Here is a 16,359-nt window from a genome sequence, read left to right as displayed (position 1 = left end):
TCTGCCATTCTGCTCTTCTCTTTTTCTCCCTTCTTCCTTCATAACACACTAAATAAATATTCAACCTCAATCTGCATGGTGTGCCTATCCACCTGTCTCTCCCCTTCTGCATGTTTCGCCACCTGGAACCAGCTACCTAAGGATACCTGCAGTGTAGACTTGTGTGCCATCTCTGCCTGGAACTAGCTACTCTGAGTCCTGCTCCTTGCCCCTGCTTAGGGACCTGTGGCGTGGTCTCGTGGCGTGCCCATCTGTGTGTGTCTCCTTGTGGCATGCTGCAGCCACTCGGGGAACCATGAAGTCCCTACCTGGGATTGACTGCTCTTGGGACTCACCTATTCACTGCCTGCTGCCACATAGCCCACTGCCACTGCTCGGGGACCTGCATCAGTCCCTGATTAGGACTGGCTGCTCTAGGGACCCACTGCCTTTTGCCTGCCAACACATGGCTCACTGCCTGCTGCCACTCAGGGACCTGCAGTGTTTCTGCGGCTGCAGTTGCCAGGGATCCAGGGATCTGCAGCATTTTTTAATTAGTCCATCACAATTATCCTAGCCATGGAAGGTCCATGTATTCCTGGGTAGGGGCATGAAGATTAGAAAAGTTAGGTAGGAGGACCAGTGATAAGAAAGAATCACAAAGACATAGCATAGACTGGGAGGGAAACTTATTTTCTCTTTCATAGTAAGTTCTGAGTCCTGAGTTTGTCGATCTTTAATTTTCCATACATTTGTATACTCTAATACAAAAGTGGGAAAAGGAAAAAGACTACTTTAGCATGATACAAAGGATAAGTAGTATAGTTACTTTCTTCAATAGCTCGTGATATCAAGCTATTAATTCATAAGAAAAAACATTCTGTTCTTTAGGCAGTGAACCCACCCTAGACCAAGTATAGTGAACTAAAGCAGTTACAAACATTAAGAGGTCAATACCATAATTTTAGAGTGGAAATTAACAATAAACACACAATTTTACAAATTACAATTCTCTAAATCTTTTCTAATTAAAAGATAATAAAAGGTGTCTTTGATGGGTGAGAGTCCAGTTGCAATGCTACTTTTAAGTAACTATCTCAGTCTGTGGGAAGCAGAAAAAAAAATTAGGCTACCCTCCACATCTCTGAAGAGGGGCTGCAGTCACTCTTTGTAATGAGTCTTTTTTTTTCCCTCAGAAGGGAAAAGTGAGGTCTCAGTTTTTAGGTCCTTTATTTTAACAGCAGATTTAATACAATATTGGCAAAATATATCTGTGTCCCAAGATAAAGTATGGATAAATTGTCAAATATTAAGTGTGTGCCCTTGGACTGTCTCCAAGATAAACAAGACACACCAAGGTCTGAAACTTTGTACAATAGGTCCACCAAGAAATAAGGAATCACCAGTCATCACCACCATCTTGTTTCACTTCTCAGACTGTAGCATGATGTCACCAGTCAGGAACATTGGTTCAGGAACTGCTTTCTGCTTCTTCTATGGAGTCATCAGTGGCTGCACTGCCATTAGGGTTGGCATTTTCTGCTGGACATCCTCTCATCTCATCAAGCTTAGTTCTCTCCCTGTGAAATAAGCACAGACATATCCTCGACCCCGAATTAAGATAGGGTCTGTCGGGTCCTTGCCATAATTCAGTGTAAGGGTATTTCTGGCTTGCTTTAGAAAAGGTCACCTTGGTGCCATCATGCCAAAATCTTTATGTGGCAGACTGCTCTGGGTATTCACATTCAAAAGAAGGGTGAAAAGGACTTGATTTAAGGTATTTTGTTGTGATTGATGGAATAATCCTCCGTATTTACTTAGTTTTTGAAGTTGTATTGTGTGGGCATGTTAATTGCATACTCTTTTTTTGAGGCAGGATTTTGCTTAGTAGTTTTCCTGAGCTGCCTTTGGGGAATTAGAATCATTACACTCCTTTAAGAATGTTAATAAAATGCTTTTAAGGTTCCCTATAAACAACAATAATTAGGACTTATAGACATTGAATATTTTATTAAAGGTTTGTAAGCTATCTTTTTAATCCAAGCAGCAAGTCTGTCTAGCTGACAGGTTCAACTTGCTCATTTACTTTTTCACAGACACCTCTCTGGGAGGGGCAGAGATGTGCTTCTGCCCACAGCTGAAGCTAGGCTAGGGCAGTTAACTGTGTTGTTTTGGAGCTTGACTCTCTGCTAGGAGCCTGGGAACCAGTTTTTCCTCAGCTTGACTCATAGGTGAAGCTGGGAGCAGGGTGGGGTGCAACTGGGCTCTCTATATAGCTTGTCAGTCCCACTAGGGTACTTGGGATCAGGAGGCTGGTCCTTCATTGCCTGCTGTGGGCACAGGCCATGCTTTTGATGTTTAGGACTCCAGTGTTAGAGTCGGCTGACAAATACAGAGTTTCTCATGTGTCTGCTATTGCAGCAGTTACAAGATTGCTGCAGGAGACCACAAGCTTATGTGGGTATAGCCACACCGTCTTTTTAATCTCTATGTTTTTGTATTAAATCTTATAATCCAAAAATTAGGAGAATTCCTGTATCAGGCCATGCTACCTCTAGCAATTTCCTGCTGACCATGTCTGGGAGCTGGCTGTGGAAATCATAGCCCTCAAAATTTTCCTGTCTCTTGATTTTCCAGGCTGTGCAGTGCTTTGTGGGACAGACTCACTTAGATGGGTAAAGCGTGTGTATGCATGGGCTGCCACAATTTCAGTGGTATCCCAGGCTGGACTGCAGCACACCACACCCATTGTGCTCTATGTCCTACCATACAGTTCGTGAACTGGGCAAGGGGCTGGCGATTGAAACACACAAAGACTCACACACACAGAGAGAGACAGAGACACGGGTCATCCTTGAAGCCAGAATGCCCTAAGAATGTCCCCTTTATTGAGTCCAGGGACAGCTTATATAGGGATAGCCACGCCCCAGGCAAACACACTAGAAACCATTCCCCTGCCATCAGGAACTCCTAGGGTCTCATGCTCAGAGCAGCTGTAGGCACACAGATCATGGAAAAAGAAGTTGTTTACAAGATATTCAGGACCTGGGGGTACACAGCTCCCAGCACTGGACCATGCACAGCATTGCCTTCATCCTTCCCACCTGTTCAGCATTGGCAGAGGCTGTGGCTTCACGACCACTGCCTGGATTTGTAGAGCAGGGTAGGTGCAAAGAGACTCATGCTCCCTTCATTCTTTCAGTAGTGGCAATGATTGGGGGGCAAAGACAGAGCTGTGTTTTGACCTTAGCAGGTACAGAAACAGCCCGAAGATGTTGGTGGGTGTGCCGCCAGCATGGTGGACTAAATATACTGTTGAGACTATCTACAAACTCTAAAATCCTCTGCATTTGTTTCTACTCCACCCCAGCTCTTATGGCTATTGAAATACATCCAAGCAGCTGTACAGACAGTTGAATAAATACTATCTTCTTGTGCCATATTTATAAATATTTACAGTTTTACTCCTTATATAATCACCGACCCTTTATATTAATTTTCTACATTTGTAAAAGTGTTCACCTTTTATTTTTACCCTTGTGGTGTCCTATTTATGTCCATCTATGTCCATCACTTATCCCTCCTATACTGCTGGCCTAACGTTTGTGTGTTATCTTTCATGAGTCCTCAGCACTACGTTGGTGTGCCATAATGTCACAGGCTGTGCCATATTGGGCTGCATTATGTTGGGGCCAACCTTTGTGGGGTTACTACTGCTGTGGGTGGTTCTAGCCACCATGGATCTGTAAGTTCCAGGGTAGGGTCATGAAGATTGGAAAAGTTAGGTAGGAGAAACAGTGATAAGAAAGAGTTGCAGAGACATAGGACAGTACTGGGAGGGAAACTCAGTCTCTCTTGCATAGTAAGTTCTGACTTCTGAGTTCTGAGTACTGAGTTCTGAGTTTGCTCATGTTAATTTCCCATCCTTTTTTATGCCCCAGTACAAAAAAAGGGAAGCCAGCGGTGGTGAAATACACCTTTAATCCCAGCACTCAGGAGACAGAGGCAAGAGGATCTCTGAGTTTGAGGCCAGCCTGGTCTACGAGAGTTAGTTCCAGGACAGGCTACACAGCTACAGAGAAACCCTGTCTTGAAAACCAAACAAAACAAAAAGGGGAAAAGGCAAAAGACTGATTTAGTATGATACAAAGGACAACTAGGATTGGTACTTGCTTCAATACTTTGAGACATCAGCCTTTAATTCATGAGAAAAATGTTCTGTTGCTTAGGCAGTGAGGCCACCCTAAACTGAAGGCAGCCACTCCCTAGGTCAAAATTCCTAAGTCAAAAGAAGGAGCATAAGTATGCTTGACTCCTCTGAATTTTGGTCAGGCTGGAGAGGATACACCTCTATGGGCAATCATAATGTCCAAACACCAAGTAACCACACCCTAGGTCTGGGTGTGGCCACACAGTTTTTGATTGACACTTTAGAAAAGAAATAGAATCCTATTGAGTCATTCTTATTGAAGTTTCTAGCAAAGATCCAAAGAAACCATTATAATATTCTGAATTACTCCAAATTATTAGTTTGATGAAAGAGTAGCTGGTGGCCTCCCTTGAGGAAGATGGGCAGTTACTGTTGCCTGAGGAGGGAGCCTCCAAAAGCAGAACTTTGATAGAAATCCACAGTGTTGGCAAGGCTAAACTTTCTGTCTAAGGGCAGGTAGGGTAAAAGGTATTCATAAACTCTCTTGAAGGTTTCCTTTATTCTCTTTATTTCCCTTTTTCTTATTCTTTCTCCATTTATTCTCTCTCCTCACATGTTTTCTCAGAGTTTTCATGTACCAACAGAATCTTCCAGGCAGTACAAGAATCAAAATGCATTTCATTTCTCAAATGAATAATTATAGGTAAAAACATGTTTTTCATCTCCCTCACATGATTAAACATTTTAGGTATTATAGGTGAATAACAAACTATCCCAAGAACTCACATACTTTCATGCCCAAGCAACTTTCTTTTCTTCTAATTGGCTAACTCTTACATATTAATATAACCCATTTCAATTAATCTGTATAACACCATGAGGTTGTGGACTACCAGCAAAGTTTCAGCATGTCTACCTTCCTATCTTCAGCCGGCTTCATGGTTTCTCCCTCTCTGCCTTCCTTCTCCCAGCATTCAGTCCTATTTTCCATGCCTACCTAAGTTCTGCCCTATCAACAGGCCAAGGCAGTTTCTTTATCTATTAATGCTAATCACAGCATAGAGAGGAAACTCCCACATCAAACACACAAAAAGGTTACAGCTGGATTTTGATTTCCATTCCTAAGTTTGAGATCTCTCTCTGGGTTGGCCCAAATCCATTCTTTATTTGATTGTAGATACTCAGCCGATCAGCTCATATAAGTCCCTTCACACAGGGATTTTGCTAGTCAGGTGCCTGGCTGGAGTTCAACTCTCAGCTGGTTCCAGGATCTAGCCAGGTTTTGACTCTATGCCACTCAGCAGAGAATCAGGGAAGTTTCTGAGACCTTAAGGAGACAGAGTCAATTGAGTTGCCACATAGGCAGTGTGGGGTATCATGTTGAGGTTCGCCACAGGGCTCTTTGGTGAGATTATTTACCATTTCCATCTGCTGGGGACTGATTCCTTCATCTGTTGCCACCGCTTCTCCTTTAGAATATATAATTCTTAGTAAGTTTTGGATTCTGGCTTCATCTGCAAGAAGGGTGATTGATCTCAGTCTTCAGAGAAAGGGGAGATGTTGCTGCTCATATTTCTTTCATGGAACTTCTATGTGAGGAAATTTTATTTAGGTACAGCTTTCATGTGGCACCCAGAGACTCTGAAAGATTATGTCCTAAACAATTGATAATACTCTCTATTTTGGAGTGGGGTTCCTATTTTTATTGATAGATTTAATTTCCTACAATATATTTATATTAGATTTCTTCCTCTCCCAACTCTTGTCAAATCCTCCATGCTTACACTCACACAAAACTACAGCCTGTCTCTCTTTTGCATTAGAATATAACATATAAAGCAAGTGTATACCAGTAGGAAAACAATAATGATGGTGTTGACAGTGACTATTACTACTACCACCACCATCATTACAATTATCACTCCTAAATAAACCAGAATGGGATAAAACAGATGAACAGATATTAGAAACAGAGCCAAAGAAAAAGTAAAAAAAGAAGAAAAACACATATGAATGCAGAGAAACATGCGCTGATTCACCCAGAAATCCCATAAAAGCACAAATCAGAAACCATAATATACAGCAAGCATGTAAAGAAACAAAAATTATTGACAAAGCCTTATGAGACAAAGAATTCCAAAAGTATTGCTTGATTTTTGTGGAGTCATCTATGCTGTACTCTGTGCCTTTAAGAGTGATTTACATATACAGTAAGATACCATTGAAGAAAATTAATTTTTCACTTGCCTTCATTTAACACTTGGATGTATGTGTGTAACATGAAAAGGCGGGCCTGCTTGCTGGAGTTTTTGTCCTGCCCTGTTCCCCCAACTGTTTAGTCCCAAAGTAAAATCACACAAGAGATCTCTATAAGTTATAATGCTGACTGGCCCGTTAGGTCAGGCTTCTTACTGGCTAACTCTCACATCTTGATTAACCCTTTTTTCTGATCTATGTTAGCCATGTGGCTCAGTACCTTTTTCAGTGGGGCAGCTCACATCCTGCTGCTTCTGTGATCTGGGCAGGAGTAGGGAGGAATCAATTTCCTCCTTCCCAGAATTCTCCTGCTCTCCTTGCATCATTTCCACTTCCTGTCTGGTTTTCCCACCTACACCTCCTGCCTGGCCAATCAGCGTTTATTTAAAATATGATTGACAGAATACAAACAACTCTCCCGTACCACTTCCCCCTCTTTTTTTTTAAAAAAAAAAAAGCAAAGGAAAATATCCATAGTATTCCAGGCTACTTCCTGCTGGTTGGGGGCACTGATACTCTCATGGGGGCCTAAAGAAAATTTAGAGTATGATCAAGTCCTGACTGAAGTATCTTGTGAGTCTTGATCATCTCAGGCAGCAGTCTTGAACCTTTTCTGGATGAAGAACTCAGACATCTGGGCCATCTTTTCCTACCGGAGATTGCTCAGGTGGTCTCCCTTGGTCAAAGATGATTTTTCTTAACTCTGAATAAATCTAGAGCCTCTCTTTTTCTGTGGAAACAAAAGACAAATCTCTTCTCCAAAGTAACATACCTTTTGACTTCAATTTTGAAGCCAAGGTATTTTCAAAATATCTATCTTGGATTAATTCTGCAGCATTTATGAGCAAATATCTTTTAGCAGCTGTTGCTCCTTCCTCAGCATTCAAACGATTTAAAGAGAGCATAATAGCATACAGTATCGAGATTCTCTGTATATTTTCCAACTTTATGCAGCTTTATTTTAACCTCTATTTCTTTTATTTTTACTTTTAACTTTTGGCTTTTTGAGACAGGTTCTCTACTTTTCTTTGTCCTGGAATAACTGTAGACCAGGCTATACTTGAACTCCCAGAGATCCGTCTGTCTCTGCCTCCCCAGTACTGGGATTAAAGGTTTGTACCACCACACCCAAGTATTCTCTTTTTTTATTTTAAGGCTTTAAACATATTGTAAACTATTTAGAGGTTTTTTTTATTCTTTGAATCTCTCTTTACTGTATATCTCTCGTTTTTTGACCATATGGGTCTTTAATTTGCTAAGGAATATGGAGAAAACAACAGTCAAAAGCTCTTACGGCGTTTCAAGGTCCTTGTCAGGAAGCAAGCTGCAACAGTGTTTCCATAGTCCGGACTGCCTACTTGAAAGAATCAGTTTTCCCTGGCAGGATGACCCAGAAAACAGGCATTTTAAAACTGCTCTTTTTTTTCCTGCTATGGCTAAAAACTGAAATGCTTTAGTCTAGTCTTTCCCAAGCTTTTTCAGGCTTTTTGTGGATGCAGTTATCTACGTGGGAGCCATTCTGTAACATGAGGGGGCCTCTTTGTTGGGGATTTTTCTGTCCTGCCTGCCCCCCCCCAAATGTTTAGTCCCAGAGAAAAATCACACTGAGATCTCTATAAGTTATAAAGCTGATTGGCCCATTAGGTCAGGCTACTTATTAGCTAACTCTCACATCTTGATTAACCCATTATTCTGATCTATTTTAGCCATGTGGCTCAGTACCTTTTTCAGTGGGGCAGCCCACATCCTGCTGCTTCGGTGATCTGAGCAGGAGTGGGAGGAATCAGCTTCCTCCTCCCTAGAATTCCTCCTGCTCTCCTTGCATCATTTCCACTTCCTGTCTGGTTTTCCCACCTACTCCTCCTGCCTGGCCAATCAGCGTTTTTTTAAAACATGATTGACAGAATACAGACAACTCTCCCACACCATATGTGGGGGCTTTCTCCCTCTCACCAGTGTCTTGGTGTGGGATGGGTGAGGGAGGCAGAGTCACAAGATGTGTCCTGGAAAACGAACTCAGGAGACCAATATTGAGGTGCAGACTTGGTTGAGTGTGCATGTTCACTGGCATGTGTCCATAGATTATCCAATCAGCTAAGGTCATATTGAATTACTGTCCAGTGAGGCTGAATGGCATGTAACCCGCATCATGTGAAGCTTGACAGGGGGTCTATGTCAAGGTATTGAGTCTGTAGACAAAGGACAGGGAGCAGACAAAACCCTGGGCTTTAACACCAAGTTAGAGGGTCTCCAGTTAACTGGGACTCTACTATGAGTCATTATGAGTCCATTATGAGTTCCAAAGTTTCGGTCTGCCCAAACAACCTCAGGAGGTGTTGGCATTTCTCAGAGCCCCTGTTCTTTAGTGCCACCATCTAAACAGAGACTGACTCCATGGCCGCACCTGTAGAAGCTCCCAATATTAAGCTTTCTGTGACTTTTTCTGGAGACAAGGTTTCCCTGAAGCTTTGGAGCCTGTCCTGGAACTAGCTCTTGTAGATCAGGCTGACCTCAAACTCACAGAGATCCGCACCCTCTGCTTCCCAAATGCTGGCTCTTCTGTGCTGACTGGAACATTGCTTTTTAGCACAGAAATTACCTACATTCCCCAAGGATAATCCATATTTGAGGCTGCAGATGTTTTACTTAAAAACAGAAGCTGGACAGTGGTGGCATATATCTTTATTCTCCACACTCGGCAGGCAGAAGCAGGCCGGAGTCTGTGAGTTCAATGCCAGCCTGGTCTACCAGAGATAGCTCCAAGATGGGCTCAGAAGTTACACATAGAAACTCTGTCTCGGAACCGCCCCCCCCAAAATAAAATAGAAATAGAAAAATGATAAATGGGATTCATAAATGGCCAAAAAAAAATTAATATCAGCCTTATTTAAGCTATTTAGATTTTTGTTTTGTTTTGTTTTGTTTTTTACTTTTTGTTTTCGAGACAGGGTTTCTCTGTCTAGCTTCATAGCAGTCCTGTAACTTGCTTTGTAGACCAGGCTGGACTTGAACTCAGAGAGATCTGCCTGTCTCTGCCACCAGAGTGCTGGTACTAAACGCATGTGCCACTACCACACAGCCCTGTTTAGATTATTTTTAATTAAAGCATCTCCCCCTTTGCATTTTCTCCATACCCTTCTACATATCAATTCCCTCTCTTCTTCAAACTCATGCCATCCTTTTTTTTGATATTGCATGCATATATTCATATGCATGTATGTATATATATGTATGTATGTATTTACATATTTCATACTGTATATGTATTTATGAGATTTTATTTGCAGTTTTTTTCAGAACTGAGAGTTTAGACTTGTAATCTCCACTTAGTATCTATTGTCTGCTTCTCAGCCTACTCTCTGACTTTAGTGTGGTAAGTCATGTATGTGGATGGAGTTAAAATACTTTTACTGAGTTGCAACTGAAAATCATGAATACTTTTTCAATGGTATTTTTACATATAATTTTGCAGCTGTTATATACCCTATGTTAGTTTTATTCCCTGAAAGTTTTACTTCTTTTTTGTCTTAACTTTTTTTATTGATATTTATTGAGCTTTACAGTTTCTCTGCTACCCCCATACTTCTCCACTCCCCTTTCAATCCTCTCCCAAGGTCCCCATGCTCCCAATTTACTCAAGAGATCTTTTCTTTTTATACTTTCTACTTCTCATGTAGATTATATCTATGTAAGTCTCTCTTAGTGTACACATTGTTGTCTAATTTCTCTGAGATTGTGGTTTGTAGGCTGGCTCTCTTTGCTTTATGTATAAAAACCACCTACGAGCAAGTGCATGTGATAATTCTCTTTCGGTATCTGGGTTACCTCACTCAAAACAATGTATTCTAGCTCCATCCATTTTCCTGTAAAATTCAAGCTTTTGTTAAATTTTTCTGCTGTGTAGTACTCCATTGTGTAAATGTACCACAGTTTCCTTACCCATTCTTTGATTAAGGGGCATTTAGGTTGCTTCCAGGATCTGCCTATGACAAACAAAGCTTCTATGAACATCATTGAGCACATGTCCTTCGGGTACAATTTAGCATCCTTTGGTTGTATACCCCAAAGTGGCCGTACATAGATGAATAGGAATGGGATAGTTTATGATGTAAGAGCTACCTAGAAATATGCCTGAGCCATCAGTCAAACAGTGTTGTGACTAATATAGTTTCTCTCAGATTCTCTGGGATTGAATGACTATGACTGCAGACCAAAGTAGGACAGAACCTTTTTTCTACATGTACCATATTTAAATATCTTCATTACAATTAACTTGGCATGAGTTTGAAAGAAGAGTGAAAGTTTAATTTCTCCGTCCTTGCTATTCTTTATCTAGTTGTTTCAGTGTTTGCTTTCTCACAGTTTTTTGTGTACTAGATGAGTTGGATCAGAGTGAAAAAGAATAACATTCTGGACTTTGTACAAGAGATCTCTTAATCTATTAATAGTTTTGGGGCTTATTGAATCCTTAACTTCTCATGAATGCACAGAGACATTTAAAATATAGAAGGGTTTATAATACTCTTAAGTATATGTATATTGTTTATGTATGCCTGTGTTTCATCTTTTTCTTTCTTGCCTTTAATGGATGTTACACATTTTTTTTATACAAACACTCATTGTGCATCTCAGTGTGACTGCAAACTCAAACACTGTACCTGTTTCTTCTCAGCTTCCTGAGAAGTTCCTAGAAGAGAGAATTATCAGGCTGAGTTTATATTATTGTAAAGTCAACTGCACTTGAAATTGCATTTTTGGTTGCTGATTGCTAGTATAAAAATTACATTGCATTTTCTATTGTGTTATACTCTGCAGGTTTGCAGAAGCTTGTGTTTTAGACTTTAGTCTATTTTAGATTACTGACGTATTTTCTACTTATATGGCCACAGCCTTCACAGATGTTGTAAATTATCTTCCTTGCCTTAAGCATTAGCCATCTAAGAAATAGAAATACTCAGTAGATATTTTCTACACTAACTACTTTGAGGAAGCCCTCTAGAATAATGCCAAGGGGAGAAGGCGAGAATGGTTGTTCTTTGTTTACTTTCAGACCTCCAGAAACATTGAGAATTTATAGATTTCCACTTGTGCTAGTTACATTTAAGCTTATAGAAGTCAATCTTAACAAGTCAAATGTGTTTATTTTTCTACAAATCTTGATGGGGTTTGGGAGTTCTAAAATTTTTCTTTGCATTTTCTGCTTACCTGTATGTTTTATCCATTCTTATATTAATATAGTACTTCACTTTATTGGTTTATTTAAGTTAAACTAAATCTACATGTGTGGTAACTTTCATCTTGTCTTCAGATATCATATTTTGTCTACTTTTAAAAGTTTGTGTTTCAGTTATTAATTGTATTTATTCCCATTAATATTCATTAGGCACATGGATTTATACTCTTATACTGCCAGGGTTCTGATATGTTTCTCTATGTGCATATTCTCTTGAGTGTGGGTGACATAGTAGTTGCAATTATTTAAATATTTAGAAACATATCAGGAAAGTTTTCCTGAGAGATCATGCATTTAACCCTCATGATAATCATATGTGCTTTGATGGGTATTATACATAGCTTAGCCTTCCTTATTGTCCTTTGCTTTGGCCATGATATAAGTCTGATTCATCACAGGGATTTTGAATTATACAGGTCTGATTTTAAACCATCAAAGTGTTTGGTAAGATTTTTTGAAAAAAAATGTAACATACCTATCTGTATGTACAATGTAGAATGCCAAAAGATAAAAATAGGAAAAATAGTGACATTAGAAAAATTGTGGTAATTATTAATTTTACTATGCAGATTACTAGAACTGTAAGCATCAATGTTAATATCAACATACTATATATTAAGGATCAATCAAGCAGCAAGATATAGATTATCTATGAAATTTTAATATAATTTAAAATTTTATAGATTATCTATGAAACATTATAATTCTGCACTGCATTGTTATAAGAATCTCTATGTCATAAAATTATATTTTTATGTAGTTTTTATTGAGATGCTCCTTTCAGAAGTCCTTTAAATAAGCTTGTGAGTAAAAAACTAAGAGGACATTTCAAGAGAGGAAAATAAACAAAACAAACCATAACGCTGTAAACTCAATGATTATTCACCATCCCAAAGACATAGAAACCTGATCAAGACCTCACTTACCTTAGAGAGCCACCTTCCCTTTCTTTCTTCCTTATGAAACACTTATCTTACCATTGCTTCCAGATAAAATAGGTGACCCTGCAGACATTAACACTTTAACTTGTTTAATCCATTAAAATTTAGAATTTTTCAACATTAAGAGGAAAATCCTAGAGTGTAAGAAAGGATATGAACCACACCCGTGGAGTGATTTTGGATTGACACAGAAAGATGAACATTTTTGCACTTGATCTGGAAAAACACAGAATCTCTCAGTAGATAATACTGTCTGATGATCACACATACTTCCCTGTTACACTCACTGTAATCTGAGGTTACAGCTCTGGAGGAAAGATATCCTGACTTGTTGGGAAGTCAGACTATACCTACATCTGTGAAGGAAAGCTATCTTGAATGTCCACAGCTGTGCAAGGAATAGTGTGCTTACTTATCACGAAGTCAGGCTATACCTGAGTCTGGGTTCTGGTAGGGGATGGTCTCCCTGCAGGATGTGGACATACTGCTACTCTCCAAGAGAGAGCTGCTACAGTTGAACTCTGCTCAGCTTCCCTAAGGGAGTTTCCCAACAGAAATTCTGTGGCGTTTCTGTTCCATTCTGCAAAAGGTTTCCCAGCAGAAATTCTACTCCACTCCAGTGAGAGAAGGTCTTCTCCCAAAACAATTTCATGAAATTTATTTCGGAAGAGTGATCCAGGAAAGTGACTGCCTCTGGCAGCTGCCAAACGAACAGGCACAGGGCTTTTATAGGGCCTCTTGGGGCAAGGTTTTCCATTGAGAAGATTTCCAGTGAGGGAATTCATCAGATTTAAATTCTCCCGATGGCATTTGAACTTGTGCAATCTCAGATCACCTATATTTTGTGCTCAGGGATTGGTTGGTTTTCTGCTCAGAGATTGGTTGGTTTTCTTGCTCAGGGATTGGCTTGTTTCTTGCTCAACTGGTCAAGGGCATATTTGCCCTGGCTTCACGACCAAAGTGTGTTTCTTTCAGTGACCCTTTGTAAACTTTTGACTCGAGTTTCAGGACCAGTATTGGTTTGTTTGTATGACCTTTTTACCCTACACTATGTCTATACAGCTTATAAATATATTGCATTATATACTACCCTCCAGGGATATCCATAAAGCAAAAATATTTGATGCAATGATGTAGCAATTTCCTACATGTCATTTAAATTTTGATTGAGAAAAGTAGGTTCTATATCCTCAACGTAGAAGTGACAGAATAAGACCTCAACCCACTTTCTCACTTTCATGTGAAATGGAGTATATATTGCAAAAGTCCTGTCTTGCCTCCAAGGGCATACAGGCATCATTTCATAATGATAGGAATAAAGGTGTTCACATTGATGCTGTTTTAACTAGAGTCCTATATAATCATATGATTTTACTTATCAATATTTCTTCATTTCTCTGGGAACCTCATAAAATAATATGTTTATTATAGTATGAATTTTGTTTTTTGCTTCTGGCGATGCTACACACAAGCACACATATAGTCACTTGTGTTACCAAAAGAAATGACATAAATTGATCTAATAAGAAAATTTAGAGGCAGAAATAATAGACACAAATCATTATATTGTGAAGATATGGGCACAGAATAAACTATGATAATGTCCCAGTTGGATGAAAAGCATTATTGATATCACAGAATGTATGAGTTTCTACAAAGAGAATCCCACCCAGCAGACACATTTACAGAGGTCTTTCATACAACACATTTTTTAAAAATATGGTGTTATATTCATTCTTCTTGAGAAAAAAATCATGGGGAAATATTTTGCACAGTTATCTGCCCTTGCCTCTATTTATCCAAGTCTCCAACAAATCATATAAAATATCATGAAAAATTGTACTTGCATTTTTATCATCATTTGGGGCTGAATTAGTTTATACAATCTTATTGAACATTCTAAGATGTGAGCAAATTATTTCACTTACTGTTTTGATCAGAAAACAACAAAGCTCATTCATGCTTCTTCGTCCAAACATAGAGATGGCAGCAGAGCCACAACCAGACCTGAAACTTTCTGTAGATCTTGATTCATCACTTTGAGTTGCAGCTGAAGGCTAGGAGATGACTCAGTTAGCACGGTGTGTGCCTTAAAGGTATAAACACCTAGGCCTTATTTCTAGCAAACACATAAAAAGAAAGCAGACATAGTGATATTAACAAGCAATTTCAGGTCTTGAGGGTTAGAGACACAGAGATTTCTTTATCTTACTGGCCAACTAGAACAGAATACAATGTAAAATCCAGTATAGTTAGAAACACTGTCTCAAATGAGTCAGAACTAGTAGACCTCTGCATGGAAACTCTATTTGCTTACATGACAGCAGAGCTGCATGCATAATATTTGAATTAATAATAGGTAGGTCTACACACATGATTCTTATACCAGAACAAGTCAGCTAAAATATTATTTCTAATGCTAGAGGCAGGATACATGAAGTCCCATTCTTATCAGAGGGTAGGATATGTGATAGGCTACAGGGACTATCAGGCATCTTCAGGTAGACGTTCCCTGAGACTCTGCTCATGTCCTAGCAGATGATGTTAATACATCTTTGAAAACAAAACAAAACAAATATATAGCACTAAATGCACTTAGTTTATAGTCAAAAGAAAAGATCATGATAAGTTGTGATGGAATGTTAGTATTGCTTATAGCAGACTGATTGAAGGATAGAGAATTGGGTTATATTTTTCTAATATATTATAGGTATTCATGAATATTCAATAAAGTAATTCTGAAAGAATGAATGATAAAAGAAAAACAGTTCATAAGTTCTCCATTCTCCATAAGCATGCACACAATGCACAGCTACACATCAAGAATACACATATTCCCACACATGAAATGGTGAAAATACACTTTTATTTTACTATCTTCATTCTAAAATAATTTATTTCTAAATTCTTTATTTACCAGTATAATATATTAATACACTCCCTGTTAATTCTGTATATGCCTCAATTATGGATATAACCAGTCATCACTTTAGATAATTAATGCCTTTATTTTTCTAAGCTATAACAAACAGAAACTGTGACCTGGTGTCATAGATTATCATAAAATCACACTGCTCATGGAAACTGGCGCAGAAGGATTGAAAAGAGTCAGCAGCAGGCTCCATTTGACAGCCTATTGTCACAGTCAGAGTCACCTGACAGAAGCGGGAGCTTTCTTTTGTAAAGAGACGGGACCACTGCCTATGAATGGCCAGATCCAGGCTTGAGATTTCAGGCATGACTGGCAAGATTACTCTGTTGTCAAATTTCTGTACCAGATAAATTCTGGAAATATAAATATTTGTTCTGTCTTTCTCGATCCACTTCCTCTGTGTCTGCTGTAACACCCACCTAGTGGGGAGGAGGAGAAGGAGCAGCTGCATCTATGGTGGTCTCCCAGGCAACAGCAGGCTTGGTTTTTCACTCCTAGGTTTGAGATCTCTCTCCTGATTGGTCCTTAATCTGTTCTTTGTTATAGTGCACACAGCCCACCAATGAAAGGCATCCAGAGTTAACATGAGTCCATTCACAAAGACTTTTTGCCAGTCAGGCTCCTGGCAGAACAGCTCTCAGCTGATTTGAGGCTCTAGTCAGGGGTTTGACTGCAAACTGCTCAGCAGCGAAGGTGGGCTGCTCCTGAGACATGCAGGAGACACAGGCTCAAGACAAGACACCCAGCACGTGCAGGGACTTGTTGGGATGCCCCCAAATCAGAGTCACCTGCTCCTGTTTTCTCTACTTGGAGTTTGATCTTGCTTCTGAGGCCAGTTCTGCTTTAAGATTGAATATTCCCGATGCAG

The 16,359-nt window shown here is 39.5% G+C and overlaps 1 long non-coding RNA gene across 1 annotated transcript; it reads right to left on the bottom strand.

The window, feature by feature from the left end:
* Positions 1-700: 700 nt before the first annotated feature.
* LOC148118181 (uncharacterized) lies at positions 701-8,231 on the bottom strand. The gene is made up of 2 exons (XR_015736394.1): positions 8,108-8,231; positions 701-1,559 (listed from the first exon to the last, which is right to left on the bottom strand). It is a non-coding gene; the product is annotated as an uncharacterized LOC148118181 (long non-coding RNA).
* Positions 8,232-16,359: the final 8,128 nt, after the last annotated feature.

This window comes from Myodes glareolus, chromosome 24, assembly GCF_982192425.1.
Source record: "Myodes glareolus chromosome 24, mMyoGla1.1, whole genome shotgun sequence".
NCBI lineage: Eukaryota > Metazoa > Chordata > Mammalia > Rodentia > Cricetidae > Myodes > Myodes glareolus.
This window is presented reverse-complemented; position numbering and strand designations above follow the sequence as displayed.